Genomic DNA, 27,323 nt, shown 5'->3' on the forward strand with positions numbered 1-27,323 from the left:
GGGTGTTAGTTTTCTTCTCTCTGCACACCAGAAACAAATGAGCAGATGAAGGTGTGCATTGCATTAATAGGATGTGTTGGCATTCATACTGTGCTCATCACAGCTATAAAGAACCACCCTTGAGTCAAGAGACCCCATTCCAATCCCAGTTCCGCTACCAACTTGCCATTTCATCTTGGCCAAGTCATTTTCTCTGTCTTGTTGACTTAACTCAAGCTGGTTATGAGACTGCAGCCAAAAAGGTTTCCATCACAAAATGTGGTTCAGGGGAACATATGACCTGCAGCTGAGCTCTGTTGGGGTGTGAGACCATTGGATTGCACAGTGGCATGCCAGACCTCATCATTACCACATAGGAGATATTCAAAGGACTGCCAAGGAACTGCAGGAAGCATATGCATTTGTTTAACATGGTGGTAGCACTAGGAGGAAGCTCAGGAAACATCAAGCCTGGTTGCAAGAGATACTGCCCTTGAAAGCTCAGGTGGAAGTACGAAAATGACCCAATCTGAGCCAGGATGGAGTTTTTCCCCAAGTGCAGAGTAGGTGCCCTGTGGCACATTGTAAAGGAAATGTGAAGTCAAAGTCAGCATCTCTGGTAACTGGTTAACCTCTACCTTTTATGCCTTGCCTATCACTATGAGATCTAAGCCGAGCAGAAGGGAGTGGATGTACCTTCTGCCCAGGAGCACAGCCAGCATTCTTTCCCTCTGGGTTTTTAGAGTTTCTATAGTCCTTTTTATTTTTTATTTAAGTCCAACGTTATTTTTTTAATGACGTATATGATCCCTGTGCTCCTTGAATCTTAGTGCTGTATGTATCTGTCATGAGAGCAAGGGAAGCCTCTTTATTCTGTTCAGATCCGCCAGACTTTCCTTCCAAGGACTTGGCCACTTCATTTAGAAGAAATCCTAAATATTTGTTTTAATTGCGAAATGGATTCTCATAAACCAGCAGGCCTGTGTGCTATTAGGCTTTGGATTGCATCAACCCTGGCATGTGGGCTCATAAGGCAGATGGTCAGGGAAAAGCACCTTGGCACAGTCTTCGCTGGCATCTTTTAGACAAAGGGCTGCACCAGGGACTTTGCTGCCATCGCAGCGCAGAGAATTTTATCTTTCATCGCAGATTTTAAGATGCTGGATCCAGCAGGGTGCTAAGCTTCTGTCAGTCTCTGTCAGCCCTTCACTCCCAATGTCTTTCTCCCCACAGTCTGGCTTGTGGGGGAGTGAGGTCTCTTGGCAAAAGCCGGAGCTGTGGTTCTGTTTTCAGAGCCACCTGCATGGCCGCAGGCAAAGCACCATCTCTGTCTGCACCCCCCACCCCTTTCCTATCTTCCTTTCCTAGAGGTTTTGACCGGCTCCATCTAGAGAGTGGCCAAGCCCACCCTTAAAAGCATAAGATTTTCACAAGTACTTAACTCTGGCTGAATGTGATCCCAAATTCAGTACCCCTAAAGATTCCCACCCCAGTCTGCTGAGGTGTTTTGTTGGGGGCAGTGACACTCTTCATCAGTCAGGCACCTCTGCTCCTTTGGGGAAAGGGAGTGTGTAACCAGTGATTACAGATGTTCTCCTCTCCCTTAAACTAGCAGAAATGAGCTTCTGCCGTTTTGTATGTGAAGCAGCGGCCTCCCATGGAGACAGAGGAACCCAGAAGGGGGTTTTACTTGCAAACTGGATGAGAAACACTGATGAAGATTGACTTTCTGTGTAGCACAGGCTGGACAACCTGTGCATAGTTTTGCAGACGAAAATTGTGTCTCTATTTAAAGCCTTTGAGGGATAAGGACCACACAGTTATGTTGAGAAGAAAGTAGATTCCTATGGGTGCAAATGATATTCCTCCCTGTCTCTCCTAATAGCTGTTCAGATGAACCTCAATCTAAAATGACACGAGAAACCATTTCATGCCTCCTTATGTCCAGCATGGCCAATTTAGCCCATTTTAGAAGATCCAGCACAGGCAATATCACAAACGCAGACTGTTAAAATGCTAGCATTTGAAGTATTAATTTAGCCCGGCATATAAAGTCTGCAGATCTTTCTGCCGATTATTTTAGATAATTGTAACTATCACCACAAACAGTTTGAGATGTGCAGGATTTGCAATTATCTGTAGTTCCCCCCCACTGTAAATGAAGGGATTAGAAGTAAAACTGTCAGTAAACAACTTAAAGCTTCTATTTGATGGGGGGAACATCCAAACACTTTCTCCAACAGCTTCGAAAAATTGGTTGTCTCAGGAAAAAGGGGATGGATTGTGGCAAATTTATTTGCAAACAGACTGAAAAAGGGGCCCTAGAAACTGGAGAAAGTGCTGACGGAGAAAAATCTAAAGAATGAAAAAAAGGAAATCGGGGAACATGAAAAACTGTAGAAATAATTAAGTGAAGAACAGAGCCTACCCAGGGAAGCCCAGGTGTTTATTGTATTATAAAAGAGCAGACATGTTTCCTTTGCTTACATGGGTTTCTACCAGCAAGCTTGGACAAGAAAGTCATATTAAAAGCGACAGGAAAAAGCTAGATGGAAGAGAGCCACCTCTCTGTCCCCAAAGCCCCTTTCCAGTCCTGTTAAGCCAGCAAAACAGCCAACACAGCATCCTGGTCACAAGCAAGCACAGAAGGTGGACGGCTCACCTGGCACGTAAAGACCCGGGGAGGCTGTGGCTGTCACGGCACCTTGAAGACAAGGAAAGCTGCCGCCGACTCACAACTCCTGAACTGCCCCATCCCCACATTGCTCCCTGCCAGGGCTCCCTCCTGCACCCCGGAGCAGAAATCCCACTCAGCTGCAGTACGGGTGAAGACCACGTCTACCTCCTCCCGGAAAAGATAACACTGCGATCAGAAAGGCTGTTGCAGGATGAAGCATAAAGCAGGGACACGGGCCGTTTAGCCACATCAGCTACAGAGAGGGAGACACCTTTCGGAAAGGGGGCTGGGACAGCCGGTGGAAGGGAGGGTGTCAGGTGGACAGGGAGGCTGCTGCTGTACCCCCCAAAACCAGCAAGAGACCAAGCAGGCTTCTGAGAAGCCTGCCGTGGTTTCAGCCTTATTCACACCACGCTTGGGCTTTTGCTGCTGGCTGGGGACCCGGGGGCAGGGGACGTCGAGCATCCCACTCTCGGTGGCTGGCCACCATTCCACCCACGGCAAGGGACATCACCCCGGGTTGCGGCACCCGCAGAGGAGAAAGCCACTAGAGGGCCCCTGGGCCAGCAGAATGCCATTAACCTGGGGTATGGGACCCGGCCGAGGCTTCGGGGTGAAAGAAACACCCTCAATTTTTTGGCAGAGACAGACGGGTGACCTTTCGGTGAGCACCGAGAGACAGGGTTTGGCCCCGGCCCTTCCGGAGGCACTGCCATCAGTGCGGGACCCTGCTGTGCTTCCACCGTGTCCGGGCCGTTACCGCAGGGAGATTCAGCAGGAGAAGCACTCCTTACAGAGGCTCCAGTGCCGCTCTGGAGGTCTTCCATCTAGCCCCACATCAAAACCGAGCCTATTTAACATCTAATAAGTCAAGCACAGCCTGGAGAAGTCTGATTTTCAAGCCAGAGTAGCATCTTGCACCCATTTGAAATGTCCATTTGGAAATTCAGTGTGAATAACACAAACATAAGACAGATGCTGCCACTTACCCAAATGTCTTGGAGGAACAAATGGGAAGCGAATCTGAAAGCAAATGAAGCAACCAGATTGTAGCTCTTAAGTGGACTGTGTACTATAGTGAGTGAAAAACTTGGCAGGAAGGAACTAAATGTTCACTGCTTTGCCTGATCTACATAAACCATAAATGCACGTACATTTGTTAGCTCTAAAGCTACAAATATAATCAAAAGCAGGTGACGGGGGCGGGAGAAAACCCTTTTCTTTGGACCACAGTTTGTGCCTCCATGAGGCCAGCTTGCCCCAGAAAGCCATAGTCGGGTGCAACCTGAGGGGTCGTGCTGGACCACCGCAGGTCCGAGGAAAGCAGTGGCAGCTGCTTCGGTAAGTGCAGCAGCAGCAGGTGCGCAGGGAACGCGTCGGGCACATCGGATGCGTTTTCACCACTGCTGCCTCCTACATCCCGATCCTGCTCGGAGATACTCCACTCAGGAACACCACCGACATTTGCCGAGGCAGCAAAAGTAGCACCGCAACGCTTAAGGTTCGGCTGCACGAGAAGCAAATGAGCTAGAAATGGAACTGACTGAAAACGTTGGTTTTGTATGAGAGCTATCAGCCACCCAGACACTGAGCATTCACTCCGAGAGCACATTTAGTGCAGCTGGCATTGTGTCAGACTAGACTTGCTTCGTGCAGGAAATACTGAGCACTTGGACGCTCTGAGCGAGGGCTGGGAAAGCATCCAAGATTATGCTTCACATCTGCTCCTGCGAAGCCAGTGCAAGCCCTGTTTTAGCATGTAGTGTAAACAACAGCATCACTAGTGAAACACAAGCACAAGCAAACGTGCATATGCTATGGGGGCCATCTTGAGCCCAGCACCTTCAGAAATGGAGAGGCGCCTTGTCTGGCGGCAGCAGGGGAGGAGAAAATGCCTCCTGTGCTGAGCTGCAGAGCAATTCTGCAGGTGAAGGTTTACCGAGGGGGATAAAACAAACTGAGCTCTAACAAAGGCACCGGTTGTTGGGATCGTGCTCACACGTGACCCCTGGCCCTCATACACATGCGACTTGGATCTGTGTCCCTTCTCTGCTAAAAAAGCCCCCCACAGAGGTTAGCTCCCCACCTCCACCTTGGCGCACAGGAGGAGGGCTATTGCCCGTGCCTGCAGTGGAGTCCCCCGGCCCTTCCCTGCTCTCTGAACGAGTGAACGCAGCATTTCAGCTCCTGCACAGGGCTAGTTCCTCAGCAGAAGGGCTCTGGTTATTCCCTGGGTGCACTGTAGCAAAGATGGAGGCAGTACGTGCTGCCTGGTGACTAGAAAAAAGTCAAAGCTGTGCTTTATGAAATGAACTGTCACGATTCAGGCCGACTGGCCACAGCAAACTGCTACAATATAGGTCAGACACGAAAAGGTGTGACTTCAAAGTTCAAATGTAATGTTTTTGTCAGGAATTTGAAGTCATGACATCAATTCCCTGATGAAATGCTGGAATTCTCACCAGTTTTGCCTATAGCATATCCAGCATCTTACATCTTGCATGTTCCTAAAAATCATCTTTTCTTTTAGCAATCTGAATTTATTCTTAAAGAAAAAAAAAAAAAAAAAAAGTCACATCATTGATGCACAATTCCAGCCACCCTTGCAGCCACCTCCTGACTTTCCTTTGCTTTTCCTCATCACCTCCATAGAGTACAAGCCCATTAAATGCTTCCATTCCTATTTCTGGCACCAATAAATCTAAATTTTCAAGCTTGGCAAACCTGGCTAAACAACTGGCATAGAGATAAATGATTCCTCTAAGATAATGTACAACTCTCATTACCCGAGAACTTGTTTTTTCAATCCCCCCCAAATACTGGTTTTAAAGTCCCAGAAAACCAAGGCTTTCTCCCCCAGAAATAAAGGTACCAGTTTAATATAACGGAGCGTTCCCTGCAGCACGGTGACAGATTCTTAGTCCTTGCCATAGAAAATGACTTGTGATATGGCAGTTCTAATCCAAACTGGGAGCAAATTGTGAGTTTGAAAAATGCAGCCTCCCAAAACAGCCTACAGAAGAAAATCTTTGAAACGAGACTTAGCAGCCAGCACACCCTCTAACAATCTAATAAATAGCATTCAGCTCAAACTCTCCAACACTGCAAGGGAACAGGAGAACAAAGGGATTTGAAGCATGGATTAGATCATTCCAAATGGTCTCAACATTGGTGGTTTGGGGGGTTTATTTTTTTTTTTTCCCAGCCTTGTGGCAAAGGCTGGATTTGAACCTTTCAGGACAATGTTTTGACACAAATATTTAAGCTATTTAAAATAAGTAATAACCTTCAGTTCCCTTCAAGAGTATTATATTAAAAACAGAGAATGGGATTAAAACAGATTAGCTTCCAACGTTTCTTAATGTGGCAAACAGCATCAATCAGATCATATCAATGAGAGCTGACAGCTCAGGGAAATCCAGAGGAACAGATTCTCTTAGAAAAATGAGATATTTGATCAATTTTTTAAAATTCTTTTTTCTAAGCTGTTAGAAACTGCATTGACTTCATAAAAATGTAATGACAGCTCAGCCTTCGCTTAACATAACATCCTGAAAGTGCATGAGAACATTAAATTAACGCAACCTGGTAACGTTGCGTGCAACATAGAAGTAAATACTATTGTCAATTTACTGTCCAAATACTATTGCCCATTGATTTTATACTTGGTGAAATAAGTGAAATGCCTTGCTTGCAATCCAAACTCTGATCTTGCAGCTTAATGCCTGGAGACAAACTGGTGCAGAGCCCTAGTGAAATCCATCCAGCCACAAGGGATGAACTAAAAGCTGAGTCCCAAGGCAGTGATGCCAGTACGAGAGCCAAAGTTTAAGTATGCAGAAATTCCCTTTCACCTGTCTCTCACACTGCCCACAGCCAATCCCACTGCTTTTCTCAGCTATTCTGTGACCTGTCCCTCGCTGGATGCATCTGTTAGTGCTTAACTGTCCATCCCAGGAAGAGCTGGGTAAGCATGGTGATGGGTTTTTCGTATGAATATTTGTTGGGCTTTTAGAAATTAAGTTGTTTCAGGCAGACTTCCAGCCATTTCAGTTGCTCTTCCTCATGTATTGGAATCATCTATGCACGCTGATACAGTTGCTAATACAGGAAAAGTTTCAGACTTCTGTGTTATTTGTAAATTAGCCACCACAATTTTGCACTCAGGCAGCATGTGCAATTAGCTCATGAGGAACAATGCCAGAGAGTATCCAGTGACTAGTGAGGATTGGTGAAAATGGAGCAGCATGGCAGGGCCATTGTCACACAAGGGACCTGTGTCATATTTGTGCTACAGATCAAGCCAAGCTACAGCTCACTAGTGCAATCCAATCAAGCATGAACATAGTAGAGCCCAGTGCTTAAAATGGCATTATCAGTGCACTCTGTGGGAACCAGAGATTCAAATCCCTTTGCATTCGCTTGGCATAATCTTTCAGAAATCTCTTCCCAACTGTTTTTAAATAAATCCTGTTAAATTCTGCAGTGAATTGTCCTTATCTCTCCACACCTGTGTGCCAGCCCTGTTTTCTTCTACCTTTTTCCCCAAGCCTGGACAAAAGAGAGTGTATCTCTGTGTGTCAGTGTGTATGTATGTCTGAGATGAACTAAAGAGACAATTATCTTCAGCTGAAAATAAACATCATGAAACTATAGATGCCTAATTTTTGCACCTGGAAGATCCTCTTACAGCTATTCACTACTAATCACTCTTAGCTAATAAATGAATAGAATAACTAATGTGATTAGAGTAATTTGCCTATTCATCAGGAATATTAAATGAACTGAATATTTTGTATTTGACTAGTCTCTCAGCATTTCCCTGATACTGTAATTAGCCCTGTGTCCACTCCTAGGGCAAAAACCTTCAGAACATAGGGACACTTTGGTTCATTCTGCATTGCTGAACAGATGGACACCATATTCTATAGACATACCTTTCACATTAGACTTTGGTAGGATAAAACCACCTCCTATCTCACCAGAAAAAACACTGAACTCGTGATGGAAGGAAGCCAGGGCAGAAAAGAAGAATAAAACTCTTGTGAGCACATGAGTATCCAAAGAGACAGACTTTATAGGCCAGCCATTCCTGTTTACCTTGGAGGTTACCCTAAGGGATGGCAATGCATCAGGGAGGTGGTGGTGGCAGAGAAGCTGGTTCTCGGCCATCATGAACATTGGTTAGGAAAGTGTCCAGGAAATTCTTGGCCACTGCAACTCTCTTATTTTCTAGTTGCTCCCAAAAGACATCTAGGTGAACTCCTAGAAATGTAATAGTCCTGTTAATACATGCCAAGAGGGTGGTCGTTACACTTGAATCTCACAGAGCAATCAGTCTGAAGTTGAACTATGCAAGTGATAATATAAAACCACCAGTGGGCAGATATTCAAATAAGGATTTCAGATATATACATAAAGGTAAAAGATCATTTGGATCTGGGATACAACTTTCCAAATCCATAGAAGATTCTTTGAGAGAAAACAGGAAAGATTCAGAAAAATAATGCTGGTCCTTTTCCGTTTCTAGAAAATAATGGGGATATATAGAACAATACAGAAAAGATGCATTAATAAAATTGCCAGAAGATGAACTGTCACTTCCTCCTGGTAAGAAGCCGAAGCATTTTATAAAATGCATTTGCACTTAACCAGAATGATATCATAATCTTCCTTAGTCATATCTTTTCATGCCTTCCTGATACTCCACAAAGCAGACATCAAGGTTTTCAGGAGACATCCTCAAAATGCTGCATTAAAATTAAAAAGGGAAGAGGCTGCATCTAAAAGCTGCACAAACAGAATCACCTTCAGCAAAACCTTGAGCATGAAATACACAGCACAGTGCATGTTCATAGCAGGAAAGGAAATTAGGAGGAGAAAACAATGAATTATTGAAGGCTTCAGGGTTCTGTAGTCTGGATAGATCTAAAATCAAGATGTCACTACAATCTCTTTTGGGGTCTCTTGCTGTCTTTGATTGGAGTGATGCAGATGTGAGACAGAGTTTTACGCTTTGAGAAGGGACCAGGGCATAATTAGGGTTTCATTTGGGTTTCACCTCCCCCCTTTAACAGCTGTTTACACTGACCTCACGCAGTTCCAAGTTCCTTCTTTTTGTTCATTTGTCTTTGTTTCTCTTTTCAGGTTGTGGTTTGTGGGTTTTTTTTCGTTTTATTTGTTTGAGTTTTTTTAGATAGCTGCAGAGAAAAGCACAGAGTTGGAGAACTTCAGATGCTAGTATCAGTGGCATTCTGCTAAGGCATCAGCCTTGATCCTTATTAATTATGTCTAGCTAAATCTATACTTTAGCTCCCAGATGTCCATGTGCTGAAGCAAGTTCTGGATTTCTGTTTTAGAGATGAGGTATTGTGTATCACAAAGCTGCCTGGAGAACATCCTTCAAGGTAGAGATGAGGCAAAGTCTCTTCTAAATTCTTTCAACTACGGTTACACAACATAATAGTTTCCTTCTCAGCTACCCACAGCTCCTCACCATTATTTGGCTTTCTACTTAGACCTGGAGTTCACACTGTGCACCTCAAATCAGTTTCACAGATTTACTTAGGTATTTTTAACCTCTCTTTGCCTCTCCCTCCCCCTCCCCAGATTTCTTCTTTCAGATTGCTTTCAGACTGCAAAGTGTAACACACTGATTCCTAGGTTGTTGTGGGAAAATGCTATATGAATGAATAAGTTATAATAATAATAATAATAATACATTACAGTGATAATGATGGATGTGTTTTAAACAAAGCCTCTGGCTGCCAGTGTGGAGGAGCTATGGAAAAATCAAAGATAATCTTGCATGAGGAGAATTGTAATGAGAAAGACCTGGAATATGTTATCTCTCTGAATTGCTCCTATCTGCTCACATGGGAACAGGATTGTCCCAGTTTGACTTGAAGAGTGTGTCAGGTCTTAAGCTAAATTTAGGACCAGGTGCTCAGCTGGTGCGGCTCCACTGACAGAAACAGAGTTGCATGAATTCATTCTGGGTTCATTTCTCTTACAGTGGGGCTTAATACATTGGTCCCAGTGTGGAGCAGGACCCTGTTGTGCTCAGCACTGTATGTGCACACACAACACGTTTCATCCTCAAAGTCCTTGCAACCTAAATAGACGAAAGCGAAGAGAAATAGATTAAAAGACTCGTCCCAGCCACCCAACAGGTCAATGGCAGAGCCAGGAAGAGCTCCCACACTTTCTGACTGTCGTGCCATTGTCCCATCCACTGCACCATGCTGCCTCCAGTAGAAACTTGCTCTGACAATCATGTTTTACTGCTAGGTAAAGGTGGGTTGAGCTGTAGTTTAATACAGCTTACTTTCTATAGACAAAATGTGGACATTAGGTCAAACTCATTGCCTGTAGAATGTTACTGATTAAATCAACAGGATTCTTAGGAATTACGTTACAAAAACTACTGGTTTTCATAAAGAACAAGATTTTTACAATAGGGGCTTCATGACTTATCATAGTGTGCATATGTACTTTTCAGTTTTATTCCATCAGCTGTTCATCAAAATATCATCTCTAATATAAGCACAAATTTGGATGGAATTACACCCACAATTTCTTGAGGTGTGTGCACCTCTATAGTCGTTAAGTAGCAGATCCTCTGTCGCAGGGAATTTGGAAGTACAATGGACACACTGAGTCCAAGACAGAAACAGAACAACAATTTTTTCTACTCCAGCTTCAGTCCTGAGGGCTGTCAGACCTATTGATACTAAAAAGCTGAGGAATATCCTTTATAAAATATAAAGCAGAATACTGTACAGGGTGCCTGTGTCCAAATTTCAGGAGTATCGGGGGATCTGGGTGACCGCAAAGCAAAGCCTCTTCAGCAACAGAAGAGGTAAGATACAAAGCAGCAGAGCACTGCAAGCTCCCTAAATGCTTTGGAGGCTTTGCAAGCCTTCCTTCCCACCAGAAACCCCCAGCCTGCGCAAATCCCTCGTGTGCAAGCCATGCCACTCGGGGCTTGGGGTGGGGGGCTCTCAGGGGGTTGTTTACTTGTGCCCATTGATTTGAACATGTGCTGAGCCAACATCCTGGTTTCATCTGCTATCTAAATCCCTCCACCCGCAGGATAGCTTCTAGGACCCTGAGAAAGTAATCTCATGATTTATTAGGTTTTATAACAATGGCAATAAGCAAGGCAGCTTTTTAAGCAGCTAACTGAATTGTGATGTGTTTTTTTTTTTTTTTTTTTTTTTTTTTTTTTTTTTTCCACAGCACAATGTGGATCTATTTAGCCTTATAGCTTGAATTTCAGCCTTTCTTTGCCCATGAGAAAACCTGGTAAATGGGATTTGTGCTAGAAGCTACAGGGGAGAATATGTTTTAATTAACCAGGAGGGTGGCTCAAGGAAGATCTAGCACTGTCTCTTAGCTGAGTTTCCAGCCTCATTGTGAGAAAAACGTATACAAATTAAGGGAGAGCAGTAATTCCAAATCAAATTCGCAATGACTCCGATTCCTCTCCCCTGATTTAACTGGGCTCATACAGTAGCTGGGATGACTCCAGTGCAGGTGCAGCTTGGTCTATTTTCAGGGCAAGGCAATCCAAACCTCTCATTACGCTGCTGGTAGAGAAATATTTTTCCTAAGAATACACCGAGTTCCTCTGTCCAGAAAGCACAAACTTGGCACAGACCCTGCCTTATCTGTATCATCAACGTTGCTGGGTTTGGCACAGGTTCCTGCAGAACAGAGGCTCGGGCAGTCATGCTGACCATGTCTCCATCCCTAACTCCTTTGTCACCTGCTAGACAATTTCACCAAAAGCAGCGCTGTCCCAACACGGATTACATCCCCATGATATTCACAACTGTAGGCAGGTCAGAGTGGAGGCAAACCCTCTGGTTTGTGGAAAAGCTGAAAAGCTCTGGCCTTATGAAAGGCCAGAGAACCTACAGCAGAGAGCACTTCACAAATAGCACTGCCACTGCAAAAAACTTAGTGGGAGCTCTCACCTTCGTAAAGACAGAGCGAAGCAAAAACGAGGCACAACTCCAACAGAAACCAAACTTCATTAGCGCCAGGACTCAGGGAATGGATACGCATGCTTCCAGCACGGACATTAGGGATGGAGTTGAGCCCAAAGCCTGTATACTGATACCCCCACTACTTCAGTTCATTTAGTTCTGGACCACAACCAGGTCCATCCCTCCTGTGGCCCCGTCTAGCTCCGCATATTGCACTGTGTTATTCCTCGCCAAGTCTCACAGTGTTTTACTGGACAAAGCATGCAAGTTAAATTTACGTTTTGTTTGAACAATGTTTCATCTTGTTCCTCTGTGTCTCTGCTGGTGATGAGGCAGTAAGAAGCTGATGAAATTTATTTCTGCTCTTTCTGCCATGCTGTATAAATAAAGGAAAAGAAATAAAATACTTCTCCAACAGGAAGTGTGAATGCTTTAATGCTTTGTTTAAATATGCAGTTGAGAGACTGTATTTATCACACAGCATCTGTATGCGTCTACAGCTGAAATTTGCTCTCTCAAATTAAAAGATCTCATTTACATGCATTTTATACCTGTGTCATACCACTGAATTTGGTGGATTTACTCTTAAGTCTATGCTGGGTAAGAATCACTCCCAAAGCTTCGCAGGAGTAGGATAGCCCACTGTATGCATGCTTCTCAGGTACTGCGAGTTCTAGCTGGCAGGCTGCATTTCCCAAGAATAATTGGTGTATACGTACACCGTGTGAGATTTATATTCCCTGCATCTTTGGCTGTATACAATATGATTTAAATGGCACAGGCACTAGAGAAAGTAGACAGTAAAGCGTACAGTATTTGAAAATAAACATAAAGCAAAATGGTTTGACATCCTATTTCACTTAAAATGTAAATGGTGAGCATTCAGAGCATGATTTACAACCTTTTTAAAAGCACAAATGTTTTTCTTTTCAGCCCCGTAACTCAGATGCCACAAATCAGGAGAAATCTTTGCACCATCAGGAAATTCCCCTTGCTGGTTTTCTCCCGTCTTTTTGTTGCTATCCAAAGCAATGGACATGGATCCCCTGGATCAGTTTTCTTGACTTTTTTCCCCCCTGGTGTCTTGAATTGAAATTTGGCTGTATTGTGAGCTTAATGCTGTAGGACAAAGAGAGAGAAGAGAAAGGAAGGGAATGCAACGTGTGAGCCTGTTTGCTCATCAACTCACTATTGCAGCCTCTTGTCCAGGTTTAACACCTTTTCATAGCCATAAACCTGGCTGTATCACTGCTCTCATCACGAGGGCAGCGTGGACTAATGCTGCGAGACATCTCTCACTTCACTGACTCCTGCGGCTCCCTGGAGCCATCGACCTGGGACACAGTCTCCAGATACGCTGACCAGCTCTAGGCCTGTGGCTTTTTGGCATCCTGCTTAACCTGCCTCTGCCTTATTTTTCAAGGAGCTGCAGCCTGCCAAGGAAATGGCATTTCTCTGCTCCGGTACCGTTCCTACAACACCTTTCCAAGCCACCTCCTCCTCACCCGCCACTAGCACAGCGTAAGTGATTGCAGGAGAGAAACTCCCTACAGACACGCAGCAGGGCTGCCCTGGCTCTCCTCCCAGCAAGGCACGGGGCAGATACTCGAGGAGTTTTTCAGGACCGAGCCACTCAGTTGCACTGGTGCAAGAACTGACCAGGGCTGAAGCTCTGACACACAAGAGCCAACACATCGACGGTGCCTTTTGCCCCAGACCGCGCAGCACGCGTGACAGCCGTTATCTACCAACTACCTGCTCCTCACAAGGCACGAGTCCATGAAACCTGGTCCCCGTGCAATCTTCCTGTATGGAGAGGAGGAGGAGATAGCCCCACCAAAGCGGTCCTTGTGCAACATGCCGTGCAGCTCTGTAATGCCGGCACGTTCAGGTCTCAAACCACGGCATTGGGGCTACATCAAAGGGATGACCCAGACACGCTTCTCGGCACCTACTCTCCCCTTTCCAAGGCACTGGGGAAGCAGGATGCTGGTTTGAACAGCTCAAAGGCTGTTCTGGCTACAGGTGGGGGTCACGGAGAACTTTGTGTGGCCTCAGCATAGGAAGACAAACCCTGGAGCCGCTGCCCTCCTCCCTCCCCTACAGCAGTGCAGCGGCAGAAAAAGCAAGCCCTGAGTTCTCAGCTGAAACATCCAGCCCTTAAATCTTTAATAACCTTTCTTTTCTTTACTCAGAGCACAGAAGTATGAGCGCACATCTTAAGAGATCAAACCGAATCCTTAATTTAACCAGCTATTAATAAGGGTTAAATCTGCAGGCTGCGATGGCCCCTTTGCCCATCTCTCCCTCGTCTGCACACACACACAATCAATGGAGCGGGAAGCCTGAAGGGCGTCCATTTTGAAAAGCCGTAATGAATCATTTTTCCTTAGCAAATCTGGCAAACTTCAATCCTGGTTCCTGCAGCCTCCCTTTCACATGTCCAAGCCCTCTGTGACACATCAAATTTAATGAGACTGCACAGACCTCAAATAAGGCACTGTAGCGCTGCTGGGATACTTTATTAAGGAGGATCAGACAGAATATGTTTGCTGTTTAAGAGCCTTTAAAGGCAAATTACACTTCTTTTGGGGGGGGATGAGAGAGGGACTGGGGAAGCCTCCCATTTTTGTTCGTCTCTTGCCCTTCTCAAACAGTTATTCTGCAGGCCAATTCAAACAGGGCATTAAGGTTTCTGCAAACAGGGGAAGCAGCGAAATTGGCAGCGAGGGCTAAGAGACCAGCGATGCTCTATTGAAGGTTGTGGGATAAGACGCAGACAAAGAAACATGTTATTTTACAAAATTAATAATAATAATCTGCCCCTGACAAGCTGTGCAAGGGAACACCCCACCCTGCTAGCAGGTGCTGCCCCTGCTAGGTCTGGGGAAAGGCCAAGTTAACCCTCTCTGGCTGGAGGAGAGGTGGGAATAACTTTCACAAAGATGGATGACGTGAGATAGGTGCTGAGCTGTGCTTGAGGGAACCCTGGGGCAGCCATTCCAGGGAAGAAAGGGGACAATCAAATACTATTTTTATTGTAATATCTATGTAAATAAATATAAGCACCAGAATGAGGAAGAGTTCAGTTCTGCACACTCAAGGATTTTGGGGAAGGGAGACTGTTTGGTTTTGCTTGGTTTGCTTGTGCGAAAGTAAATGTGGATGCTGCAAGAAGTATGAGATGAGATCCTAGATGACCTCAAGGGTCTTTTTACAACCATAGCCAGCTAAGGGTATGTCTTTGTAGATGCTTTCCCTTGGAAAACCCCATTCTGCATCAGGACTCAACGCTGTAACTTCTGTCAGAGAGTACAGCACTCTCATGGCATAGCAACCTCCTGCTTAATTCACAACATCTCTTTTGAGATCATGGTGTTCAGCTTCTCCATGTCCACCTCTGGCCATGTCTAGCTCTAAAAAGAGACTGCAGGCCACCAGTACAAGAGGTTCCTACAAGCAGAAGCACGCGCTGACTGTCTCAGCACATGCTAGCTGATGGAGATGTTTGAAACCCAAATGAAATACACAGAGAAATAGAGGAAAGTGAATTTTAAAGAAAACAGTTACTTTAAGCAAGTGTCCAGGCTGCTAGACAAGGCAGCACCTGACAGGGCTACAGAAAGCCAAAAGGTCTATCTTAGCCTACGGATTCCAACCTAACTGGGTTTTATAGGGAGATTTTAAAATTGGAGTAGCTTTCTGAGAACCCTTGAGGGTATTTTGTTAAAAGCAAAGTGACTATAGTTCAGAAATTCCATGAACCAAACCTGGCTGCATGCTTTACCATCTCAGAAACCAGAGTCCCTGGCATTAGAGGGAGTTATAGGTTAACATGTCCAGGAAACTGGAGGCTCAGAAAGGCTGGGACACTGGGTTGGAAGCATAACACAGCAGGACCGCTTGGTCCTGCCAGGCTCAGCTTGCCTGTTTTCTTCTAAGCAGTGTGCCAGAGCATGCACAGTGACTGACCCTTACCCAGAGACAGCTGGAGATGTGGGAAGAATACACAGCTCAGGGGATGAGTATTCACTCTTAGTATGTCTGCACTAAAAGAAGGAAGTCTGCATCTCAGAAGACTTTTATGCGAACAGCGGAAAATGATAACATTTTTATTTTGCCACAGTAAGGACCTAGCCTTCTGAAAAGTGCAATAAGAAGAAAAGAAATCATTTACGTATCAGAAATGCTTTGGTTGCAGAATGGAAGTAGAGATGTTTCCTGTGTCAGGACAACTTAGGCAGAATCTGTGAAAGGTCCATGGGAGTGACTGGCTTAATGCAACTTTTATTCTTCATCTTTGGCAATCTAAAGAGGTTTGGGGCTTTGCACAATGAATCCAGTAGTGATTTGGATCCAGGTTTCATTTTATCTGAACCACCCACATTTGGAGTCACAGGAAGAGTGTGGTTAATGGATCAGTTTAATGGCATCAGTTCTGATCCATCTCTAATTAAGGGCTCTGCCAGGAATACAGTCAAGCAATTCTAATGGCCCAGAGGAAAAATTGTGAAGTTGGGTAATGAAATTTGCTTATTAGACAAAATGGGAAGAAAGAGTGCAGGGGCACAGAAATCAATATGGTAAGCAGGACAGTAACATTTAGAAAGCACTGCACATGGAAAAAGCATAGCTAATGAAGTTCACTGCTGAGAAGTGTAATAACACTGATAACAAATCCTGCACTGATAACATCCTTGAAAATGTTCACCTGGAAAAGGTCCAGTTCATGTGAACTTCTAAACAATTTATTCCATTCTCCAGCTTACCCGGCTGGAGAATTTGATCAACTGACTTGTTGTGTCTCACAATGTTTTTATAGACAACTCCTGCCATGTCTCCTTCTAGAGCAAGTTTCCTTCCAGCAGTGTGTATAGCGGAATATGCCTAGCATTTATAAATGGTATAGTGACATGACTCTCAAGGATGCTGGTGAAGATGGAGAAAGGCAGGGTCACACCTGAAGCCTGGAAACTAGTTGGACAGATGCTATAATGACCCCCATTAGACTCCAATAGATGTACGACAAGTACCCTGGCAGAATTAATCACCTATGGCCCCTTTTATCCAAGGACCATTTAGATCTGTTCCCACCTTACCCATTAGTACTGCAAAGATGCACGTTAAAAAAGCCAGAGAGAAACACTGATACTGCCAAAAAATTAAAAAATATTTATTCTGTGGTGACCTACAGAGTGCTGGGCAGGGAAATATTTGTAGGTGGGATAGTTACAGCTCAAAAGCCTTCACTCATAGGCTGGTAGGAAAAGATGGGAGAAAACCAGACCCTTGTTGGCACCACACCCCCCCCCCCCCTTTTTTTTTTTTATTTTTTAAGGGGAAAAAGTTAACGCAAGTCTATAAGCTTTAGCTCTGGAGCGGAGCCTTTTGTGTCTTGCTAGCCCACATAATTGCGCTCCCCCCTCCTCTCACCCGGTGGCAAAGGAATGTAGGTGGAATGTCTTTACATAGAGACCAGCTCACGCAGGGTCTACACAATAAGGGGTAGAAACAGGAGCCAATCTAAGTAAAGGATCAGGCAAGCACTGGAAGGAAAATAACATTGGGCTGTCTGCTACCACATCTAACCCTGTGAAATGCCTCCATGAATCCCTTGCTTCCTTCCATCTTAAAATGTCCTCCTCCTTCCCAGAGGTTCAAGGGACATATCTTGTTACAGTCTCCTTTTTAACACTTAACTTTTCCCCCTCTCTAATGCTACTTCTTTCATTCTGCTGCTGCATATATATTTACTGGCAACGGAAAAAATCAATAAAGGAGAAGGAAATGACTTGGCAGCCTTCCGAAGTGTTAAAATAATTCTCATCTAATTGAGCCCCATTGTTTTTAAACAATATTGCCAGCAGTGCAGCTAAGTAGCTTGGCCTCAATTTTCAAAAGCAACTAGTGATTTGGGGTGGTTCTGTGTTTTCTGGGTCCCGCTTAAAGTCTCCTTAAAGGGACCACTTTGGTGCATATATTCATACACTTGCACGTGAGACACGAGATTCAGCTGTCCCTCAGAGATTTAGCCCACAGCACAAGTCTAATTTGAGGGCATATTTAAGTACAGCAGCCCTAGGTATGACTGTACGTACCCATAAAGTATCCTAGCTGGCTTTCACCAGAGAAAACTTGGAATGATATTAGTAGCAAACAGCTTGAACCAGGTGCATTCCAATCTGTCAATTCTTTGTGTAAATTATTGCTACTTAAATACAGACTTTCAGTCCCAACTGTAAAATATTCTGGTATGTGCTGTGCAAAGGCATATACAGCTAATCTTTACACTGAACTGCTATTGGGGCTAGTTGTAATCTGGAAATTCTTCTGTGGGTAATTCTGATTTTTCCACATTTTGTTGATGTTAGGGGTTTTTTTTAAATCAGAAGAAGGAGGACTCAAACATTGAGAATGCCTAAAGATCCTCTCTGCTCCCAGCACAAAATATTTCCTCCACAGCTCAAAATGGTTTCACTTTAATAAAACCCAAAGTGCTTCATTTCAATTTTGACTCAAAAAAAAAAAGAAAAAAGTATTTGTATTATACAAAAATGGAAATGAAAAGTCATTACCAAATGAAAAATTGAAGTGTTTAATTTTGAAGAGGATGGGAAGCATGTTTCAGCTTCACTGGAATGCTCCATCTTGATTTGAAACAGTGTAAATAACCACTTTTTTCAAAACAAAGGCTTTTCTCAGGAAGGTAACACCTTAAATTAAAAATGTCCTAACACAGAAATTTCAGCGGCTTAACATTTAGAAACTAAGACTTCTCTTTTCTGCTTCCATGCAGGGTGAAGGAGGACAGTTCACTGCAATCTTGCGGAAGAACACCATCCTGTTTCTCACACCTACGTTGCTGTCTAAGCAGAGTACAAACCTCCATTTGAGCAGAGCAAATACCAGGCTATACCTTTTGTCCAAGATGACTCTCTCTAGCACCTAAAGAAACAACTATTAGTGTTGCCACTGCTATGTTTTTCCGAGTTAAACACCCGTTATCACCCTGACACCCTGAGGTTGTACATCATTTACACAGCAAGTGACCAACGTGTGTAACGCCTGGATTTGTTACAGTTCTCTTATTTTCCTGAAATATGTCTTTGACTGAACTGTGCCTAGGTGAGTCGAGATTTGTGTTGAAAAGAGCTACGCATGGCAAGACAAACTGCACGACCCAATCATTTGCAGCAGCACTTGCTGGTTTTGAGTTAAATCTCTCTGGGTCTTCACTTCTGAGGGGCTCAGCTTGAGACACTAAGAACTTGGTTTTCAGATCCTCTGCCTGCTGTCTTCCTCGCCACCTTTAGTGTGAGCCCATTCCGGGCACCAGTCTAAAGCTAGACATCCCTTTTTAAAAACTTGAGCATAAGATCTCATCCCCTCCAAAAGTATTTTTATCAAAGACGCATCAACACAAGCGTAAACGATCAGTAAATTATTCTGATACGCTGCAAAAAAATGGTCCTAAAGTACAGGTGTGTTCATGCTACGGACCCTTCACCATGCTCCACAGTCCAGCTGAGAGCAGCCGTTCTCATCTGACATCCCTCAGCCTGCAAGCATTATTTCTGCTGGGAACATGAGCAAACTGCACAGGAAAGGAGTTATCCGCTGCTACCAAAGGGCCATATGTGAACTAATACACAGAAATGTGCACCTCTCTGCCTTCTGCTGCAGAGGTCCTGGGGACCGGCCTCTCCCTCTCTCACCCTTAGAGGAATGAGCATTTGGGTGGGAAACATCTGCCCTTCAGCTCACTCATGGGGGGTTTCTGGATTTATTGGCAGGAGCACAGATCCACATGGCACTCATAATGTAGCCCATTGTGTGTGTACAACCACAGATAGGTTAAATCAATAAAACAGAAAAACCTCAGTTCTTGTATCAAATACCATCCATATCTAATGCCTCCAGGATGCCTTCTGATCCCAGAAGGTCCTGCTCATTTGATGCCTTCGCTTCCTGGGTATCCCACAACACTTCCCAAAGGAAAGAGCCAAGATATTAGCTTTCCTTTACAAAAACGGCTTGTGAGAACATAGGGCTGGTGAAAAGTTTCAGCTTGACCAACCTCAGCGTCTCCATTTGCTGTATGGCAGAGAGGAGAGCCCAGCATGCTTCAGCCCTGACCTCATGGGAGCACCGGAGGGGTGGGAACCCCGTGCCCCCCCTCCAATGGCACTGCCAACACCTGGATAAGGAGGTCAGGCTACTGCGCTACATCACGCCAGTGACCCCATTGCCCTCAGATGGAAACAAAATTCATCTAAATTCTCTGCTGTGGAAACCACATCCATCATCTCTACAGCTAGTATAAAATGGGTGTACTTCCAGCTAATTGAAAAGCAACCTGATTCAGAGGAGGGAGCTGATTTAAACCATCTAGGGACCGGTGAAAGCCCTGTCATTGTACTACCAGCTCTGGCCACAGTTACCCAGTACCCAGGTCAGCCTTTATTTCATGCAAGCTGGCACCAAGAGAGTTAGCTGTATTTCAAATCAATACCAAATGCCGGCATTTGCCAAAGGCCTTAGAACAGAATAATGATGATGGGATTAGGAAAAAAGAATTCATAAAATCTAAATTAAAAATCACACCTCGCTTCACATTGGAAATTGGACTCAGCCACCGCACTCTGTTTGGAGCAAGCCTCTTTAAATGCAATCCATTGTGTAGGGAAATTCTCCCTGGAACCTGGGTTTCCAACACAGCATTACTCTAACTCCCCACGTTCATGAAATCCCCAGAAAAATTACAGCATGACAGAAAAGGCAACCTACTGGCAGGTAGCGCCGTGGTATGCGTGCGTTTCGGAACAAGTCTCTGCAAGACCTGCTGAACTGGAGAGAGAAAACTATTGGCAGAGGGTGGCAAAGGCAATTCATTCCACAGCTCCTCTCAAGTGATGTCTGCTAAGGGATAATCAACTGTCTAGAGATAATTTTTAATTTCTCCTCTCCCCCAAAACTCATGTACAAGTTTTGAGTGATAGACAAAAGGAAACAAATGCTGCTTTTTTTTTGTTCATTTCCCTCTTTTCTCTTCATTTCCTCAACCCAGTAGAAAAAGGGGAAATCAAGGGGAGACGCACTATCTAGTTTGTACAGAAGGGGAAGTAATAACAGCCTTCCTATATGCAATAACAACCCTCACCACCCCTCGGTATCCCCAAACTACCAGAAATAAAGACATTGGAAAATGCTTTTTCTTGCCCACCCATCATAAAATGCGGTTTTCCTCCTCACAGATTTATGGTCGAGTAAAAGTAGGTGCAGAAGTTTATCATCTTCCCTCCTACTGCTCTGACTGCAAACACACCCAAGCAAGGGACTCCCCTTTAACCCTAGTCTGTGCAGCATTGAGCAACTTTAGGTATTCTTTAAAGTAAAATAATAAAAAACCAATGCTGTCAGTTATTATTCTTGCTCACTTCCCTCAGATTTAGGGCACTTGTTGTGAAGTATCTACATCAAGGGTGAAAAGGGAGGGTTTGTTCTGTGCTTACGATTTGTATTACAGATGTAGGGACTCTGCCGTGGTCACGACTGTGCCCGGTGCTTACAGGGACAAACAAGCACTCCGCTGTCCCGCGGGAAGTTTCCCTGCAGGTGCTTAGGACGAGACAGCCCTTGGGGCTCTAGTCTGATTTGTATACTTGGCCTTTCAGGGCTTTACAGAGCAATCATTCAAAAAGAAAGGACAGTGGGGTTAGTTTTCATTTTTTGCTTAGAAAGAACTGAAGCTAGGATGAGGCATTTCTAAAGGGGAAGGGGGCAGCAGGGGAGGCAGAAGCCCTCCTTGTGAAGCACTCAGGTGAAAAAAAAATGCTGCTGAGTTATTTGGCAATAGCTCTTCTCATCTGGGGGTATAAAAGACTCCAAAAAAAGACCACACAATAAAAAGGAAAGCCTGTCTGAAGTACCATGTTTTACACATTGTTAGACTGAAGCAATCTGTTCAAGTGAACCCTTTTAAAAGGGGCCATTTCTGTGTGAAAAGCCAGTTGTGTGGAGCTGGGAGGCATACAGCTGTAGACAGCTGTGGGGCTGGTACTGTAACTGAATCATTTTAAGAGTGAACTCTGGCATGTCGACGGGAGGCCCGAGAAGGGTAGCGCAGCCGGAAAGTACAGTTTGCTTCTGTATGAGCTGGGACACATTCACCTTCTCGTACAGCTCAAGTTAACGAATGCAGAGCTGGTTGGAACTAAATTCATGCAGGCTGCTTCTCCCTCCCCCCCTTTTTTGTTGTTTTACTTTTAAGAAATTTAATTCTGGACACACAAGAAAATCCTCCCTTTTGACCCCTGCTTTCTGGCAAGTTTCCAAACACTCCGAGGATCCGACTGGACTGTCGGTGTCATCCCAGGCTGGGATGGATAAGCCTACAGCTCCCAAGCGCTCAGGGAGAGAATGCTGCTGCTCTCCACTGCATCTAAATCTTTCCACGCTTCCCCATAAGGACAAACCAATACCAGAAGGGTGCATCTGTTCTATCTTCCTAATCTTCCTGACATTACACAATGTTACAGATGCACAGATATTTGGAATTAATAACTATTTGAAGGATTCTGTATTTATACATGAAACAGGGTCCCAGCAGAGCAGAAAAATAAGGGTAAAGTCAGATTAGGATCCAGCCTGCCACGTCAAAGGAGGCATGCTTGGGCAAAGGTATTAGTTTATTGTCCCTGAGAAAGCAGCTAACCGTCAGGAGGAGACATCTTGTGTACATTTACTCATGTGAACAGGAGGCACACAAGATGACCAGTTGTTGTTGGAACAGGTGACAGTAATAGTGACAAACATCAACACAAATCAGCTTTCCATCACTATGAGCAACCAACTACCAGACACTTTGAAGTACCAATGTACCTGATGTCCAGGAAGAGATCATTAACAGGGAGGGATCAAACCAAGACTCCAGCTTGGTCTAAGAATGGGTTTGCTGGCCAAAGTGAGTCTTATTCAGCCATTCGCCAGTGGGGTATGCAGTGCCACAGTGAATGGTAATAAAAAAAAAAAAAAAAAAAAAAAAGGAAATTATTTTAGTTCTGGCTTCTATCCAGATCTCCAAGTTAGTAAAATGGGAAACCAGTGTGGGATGGATAACCGTCTGTTTGAACTCTGCCCACTTACAAGGTGGTGCTTCCGTAGAGAAGCCGGTGGGGGAGACAAGTGAAGCACTGACTGCATTCGTAGGAGGAGGAAAAGGATCAGATGTAGGCAAAGAGTTTAGTTCGTGTTAAAGGGAGTATTAGAAACCCAGAGGTAAAGAAATGAATTCACTAGACTGATGTTTGAAGGGTTAATGGGATTTAAGCTTTGATCTTCCAAGAAAACACACTGAAAACATAGCCCAAGGCATGTTCACCATTTTGTTTGCTAGTAAAACAATGCAGTTTGATTTTTGTTGGCTTGTTGTTTTTAAGTGGAACCTCATGGGTGTTCTGTTAAATTCAGCCCACAAAAGCAATTTGTGTCATTTTAATGTAGCTCCTGTGTTAGAAATGTTTGTTTTTAAATGCAAGTTTTATTGTTTTCATTGTTTGCACATTAAAAGCTAGATCAATAAGAAAAGCAATTCATGATGTCGTTCTTCAAAATTCAAGCCTTATCTACCCCATAAATTGGGGCAAATATGGAAGTGCGAGAAATAACAAAGGCTCATTCTTTTGGAATATGAAAAGAGTAATTCCAGATCTTCTCTGCTTTGACCTATGACTATCTACCATGTGTCTTAATATTTACAGGAGAGTCAAGTAGAGATACAGCCCTGTGACCGATAGGATGGAGCAGAGCATTCTGTAATCTGTTATAGTCTGGTAGTTTGTTACATTCTAGTTTGCAGACATGTAGGCATCACTTTAGCTTTTCTAAAATGGAAGAGAAGCCTTCATTCTGCAAGAAGGACATATCAAAATATTTACCAGACATTAAGTGTTTGTGTATGTATTCTTATTTAAAAGTTATCCCAATACAGAAGGCAAGATGGGGACAACTGCAGCAAGGCTCAGACTTGAGGGCCAGGCTTGGGTTCTGTCTCCTGATCTGCTACTGGCTTTACATTTCACCTTGTACAGTTCTTTCTGCCTCTTAGGGCCTTCGTTTCCCACCTATACCCAGGGGACAATACTACAATGGGTTTCTTGCTCTTTGATATTTGAAACATGCTTAGAGATTCCTTAGTTGAAGGTGCTAGATGGAAATCATTATTGTTGTATTTTTATAGCCTATTTCTTCCTGCAGGGTCCCAAGGGTATTTTAAAGTCTTGATAGTCCTGGGTAGGACAGAGCAAAGAGTACCCTAGCATATCATACTCCTCTGGGGTGCAAGCTGGCAACCCTGTAAAAGTACATGGTCACTAGATACGCATCTAAATAACAATTTTGTTGGGCAGAGCAAAGGAGAAATATCTATGTAATCGGAAAAGTGATATTTGAGCAAAAAATCTTCCACACTGTTAGGTGACAAGTACAGTGAATTCTACTTACTCTGAGAGGCATTGGCAGATAAGAGCTTGTTTTCACCTTTCAGTGGAAGAATGGCCCTTCCACTGGTTGCGTCAACGGCAGTAATACCACCTACGAAGTCATGACTCTTCATTCTGCAGGAAAGTGTATTTTAATGATAACACGCCCTTTAAAACATCTCCAAGGGGAGATTGATACAAAACTATCGATGTAACAATGCAGAGCAAGAGCAGAAGTCACCGCATTGCTGGATATAGAGCTGCACAAGTCACTACTTTCAATGTGTGTCAAGCTTCTTACTCCATCTTTCCTAAAACATCCCTTTCTCATTTCAAAGCATTTTTCCTTAAAAGGTTGGTGTTACAAGCAGGATTAGGTATAGTATAAGGTATGGCTCTGCATGCCTTCACACCTCATGAAATCCCATCTACAATGGTAAAATTAATGAGGAAAATTGCCTACTGCAACAATTTCTGAAATAGCTGTAAATGTTTTATTGCTTAAGTGTATGCAACAGCGACTTCAGCAAACATACTCCATCAAGTGTGGTAGAGAAAGGACATACACAGGATCTTTTGCAAAAGCGGACAGCCATGGCTAGACTATATTTCTAAATAAATTGGCATTAATTAGCTGATGACTACACAGCATACTGTACCAAACCACGCTTAGCAAAGACACATTCCTGCAAAAGGCCAGTGTGGCCTATCTCCTAGGTTTCCTAATAATGCCACCCTACTTCTCAGGAATCAGACTGGTGGTTTTTAAAAAAATAGATAAGCTGAGAATACGCCACAGGGGCTGCTCGTCGTCTCAAAGATGCAGCTAAATTACCTTTGGATTGGTACCCCTATAGGTACAATAAAGTCTACAGTGAAATGAGCACCTGCTTGGAGTTCCCACCACCACCACCCACAATGAAATGATTACCCTTGGGTCAAAGATGATCTCTGCTTGAAAAATTAGATAGAAATGACCGCATGCTAAATCTGGTGGGTCATTCTGCCACGACCTCACAGCGAGGAGATGCTCCATCATGGCATACGATGGCTACAAAGGTAGAGCCATTTGTCCATCCTGCCTATCCAGGACCACTCCGCCTGGGCAGGGAAGCAGAACGCTAGCATTTAAGGCAGTGCTCGCTTTCCAAATTGTTCCCGAGTTCACTGCCAGTGACTGACTGATGGCCCGTACCGGGGAGGCACAGAGGATCTGCACCGCAGGCCCACAGGAAGGATGTGCTGCAGGTCACATAGGGGCGAGAGACCAGAGATTGTGACCTTCTGCTGCTGGTGCCTGGCTGCAGGCTATACCTTCTTGTCCATCACCTCCCACTGCCACACCACATGCTACCAACCCGTGAGGCCGTTCAGCTGGATTTCCAGACAGGGAGAAAGTGCCAGGGCTACACTATTTGCCTGAGTACTTGTGGCAGGAGCATTCACGTGAATGATTTGAAAGGCCCTTGAGAGTCACTCAGTTTGGTAGCAGAAAGAAAACCACATGACTTAAGTGGCCACTCCACACCCTGCAAATAGGATTTGAACCCAAGAGACGCAGCGCACCAGGAACTCCCATTTACTCAGACCATAGCCCGGGGTGTTCAAAAGCTTTTGGCATCTTGCAAGTTCAGCTCAGAACAGCAAAACTTATTCAAGAACAGCAAAGAGCTGGTGATAACTAATATATATGCTGGAAGTTGCTCTCGTGAAACATTTGCTAAATAATTTAGAAACAAAACCCACTAATAATAAAAAGCCCCCAAACCCTAAGTCTACTCCCATATCATCTGCAAACACAAACCAGCAATAAATCTATCAAATAAACTCACCTAGTGCCACTCTCATATTCCCTACTACCCTCCCAATCCTGATTTTCTTTTGATTCAGCAGCTTTCCTCCTTTTGGCATTTCTGGCTGACAGGGTTGGATGTACTTGGTTAGAATTCAGTACCACGAGGGGGTTTCGTAACGGAAAGCTGCTTTTTTTTTTTTTCCCCTCCTCTCTTCAGAAGCTCAACAGGAGGTGAACAAAAGTTCTAGAAGGCTGACCTGCACGATTAAGGTTGGTCAAGTTTAAATTGCTTCAGTCCTCATCAGTATCTACCAGTAAAAATCAGAAGCTTCCTTTACTTTCTTCAACTAAATTAAAAATGGAAAAATGAAACCACTATTTGAAATCTCTGGATCAGCTGAAAAATACATCACAATGTAACAGCAAAGCACTTGACAGGGTTCACTAACATTCAGTAGGTGTTTGTCCCAGCTGACTCTTCCATGGTGCTAGGTGCTGTATAAATGTAGAACATTCAAGACAAGCCTGGACTGTCATTAACTGACTTGAAATGAAGTAATGCGAGGAAGAAGAGAATGAGAAATAGGAGTATCAGGAGAAATGCCTTGCATGAAGCTTACACCAAGACCCAGGAAGAGCAATAAATTAGAAATCGCTTTTTGGCCCTGATCCAAGCAAAGACTCAGTTGTGTGTCTTACTTTGACAATCAATGTCATCCAGTTGACTTCATGAAACATCTGCTTTCTGCTGTAGCAGATGGACAGCTATTATCATGGCTCAGGTCTCCCTTCTGAAACCATCCCTCGATAGCAGCAGCAAGGTTCTGAACTACAGCACCCATCCTTAAATCCAATTTTTAAAATCATTACAAAAAGTTGAGAAAAATACTAACGGCACGGAAACAGATGGTGCAATAATAAAATCCCCTGTCTATTCTTATTTCCACTGCTTTTACTTATCAAGACAGCCCCCCCAAAAGCATATCAAGTTTGCGCTCCACATGTTAGTTCCCTGCTAGATGATCCAAAGAAAGGACTAAAAACCTTCTAGAGCTGATGGCACTAATCTGATGACCTGACGAAGTTCAAACCAAGAACCAGTTACTAGGAAATAAAGACAAACCGTGGCTGCTATCCAAAAGAACTCAGAAATCTAAACATCTCCTGCTTGCTCTCTTGTAACAGCTCTAATATTTCTTCTACTTTTGCTTTGTGAAGATTGTTCATTATTACTTTCACCTCTTAGCCTCTCTCAGGATGTCAGCTCCATCTGCCACAACATATCAGAGTGAACCTTAGCAAGTACAGTTCAGGTGCTCACTTTTACCCTCCTTCTATATTCTTATACTTGACATAAGGCTTAAGAATTTTTTTTTTTTTCAATCAACATTCTGCTGTTT

Source organism: Buteo buteo, chromosome 9 (genome assembly GCF_964188355.1).
Source record: "Buteo buteo chromosome 9, bButBut1.hap1.1, whole genome shotgun sequence".
Lineage (NCBI taxonomy): Eukaryota > Metazoa > Chordata > Aves > Accipitriformes > Accipitridae > Buteo > Buteo buteo.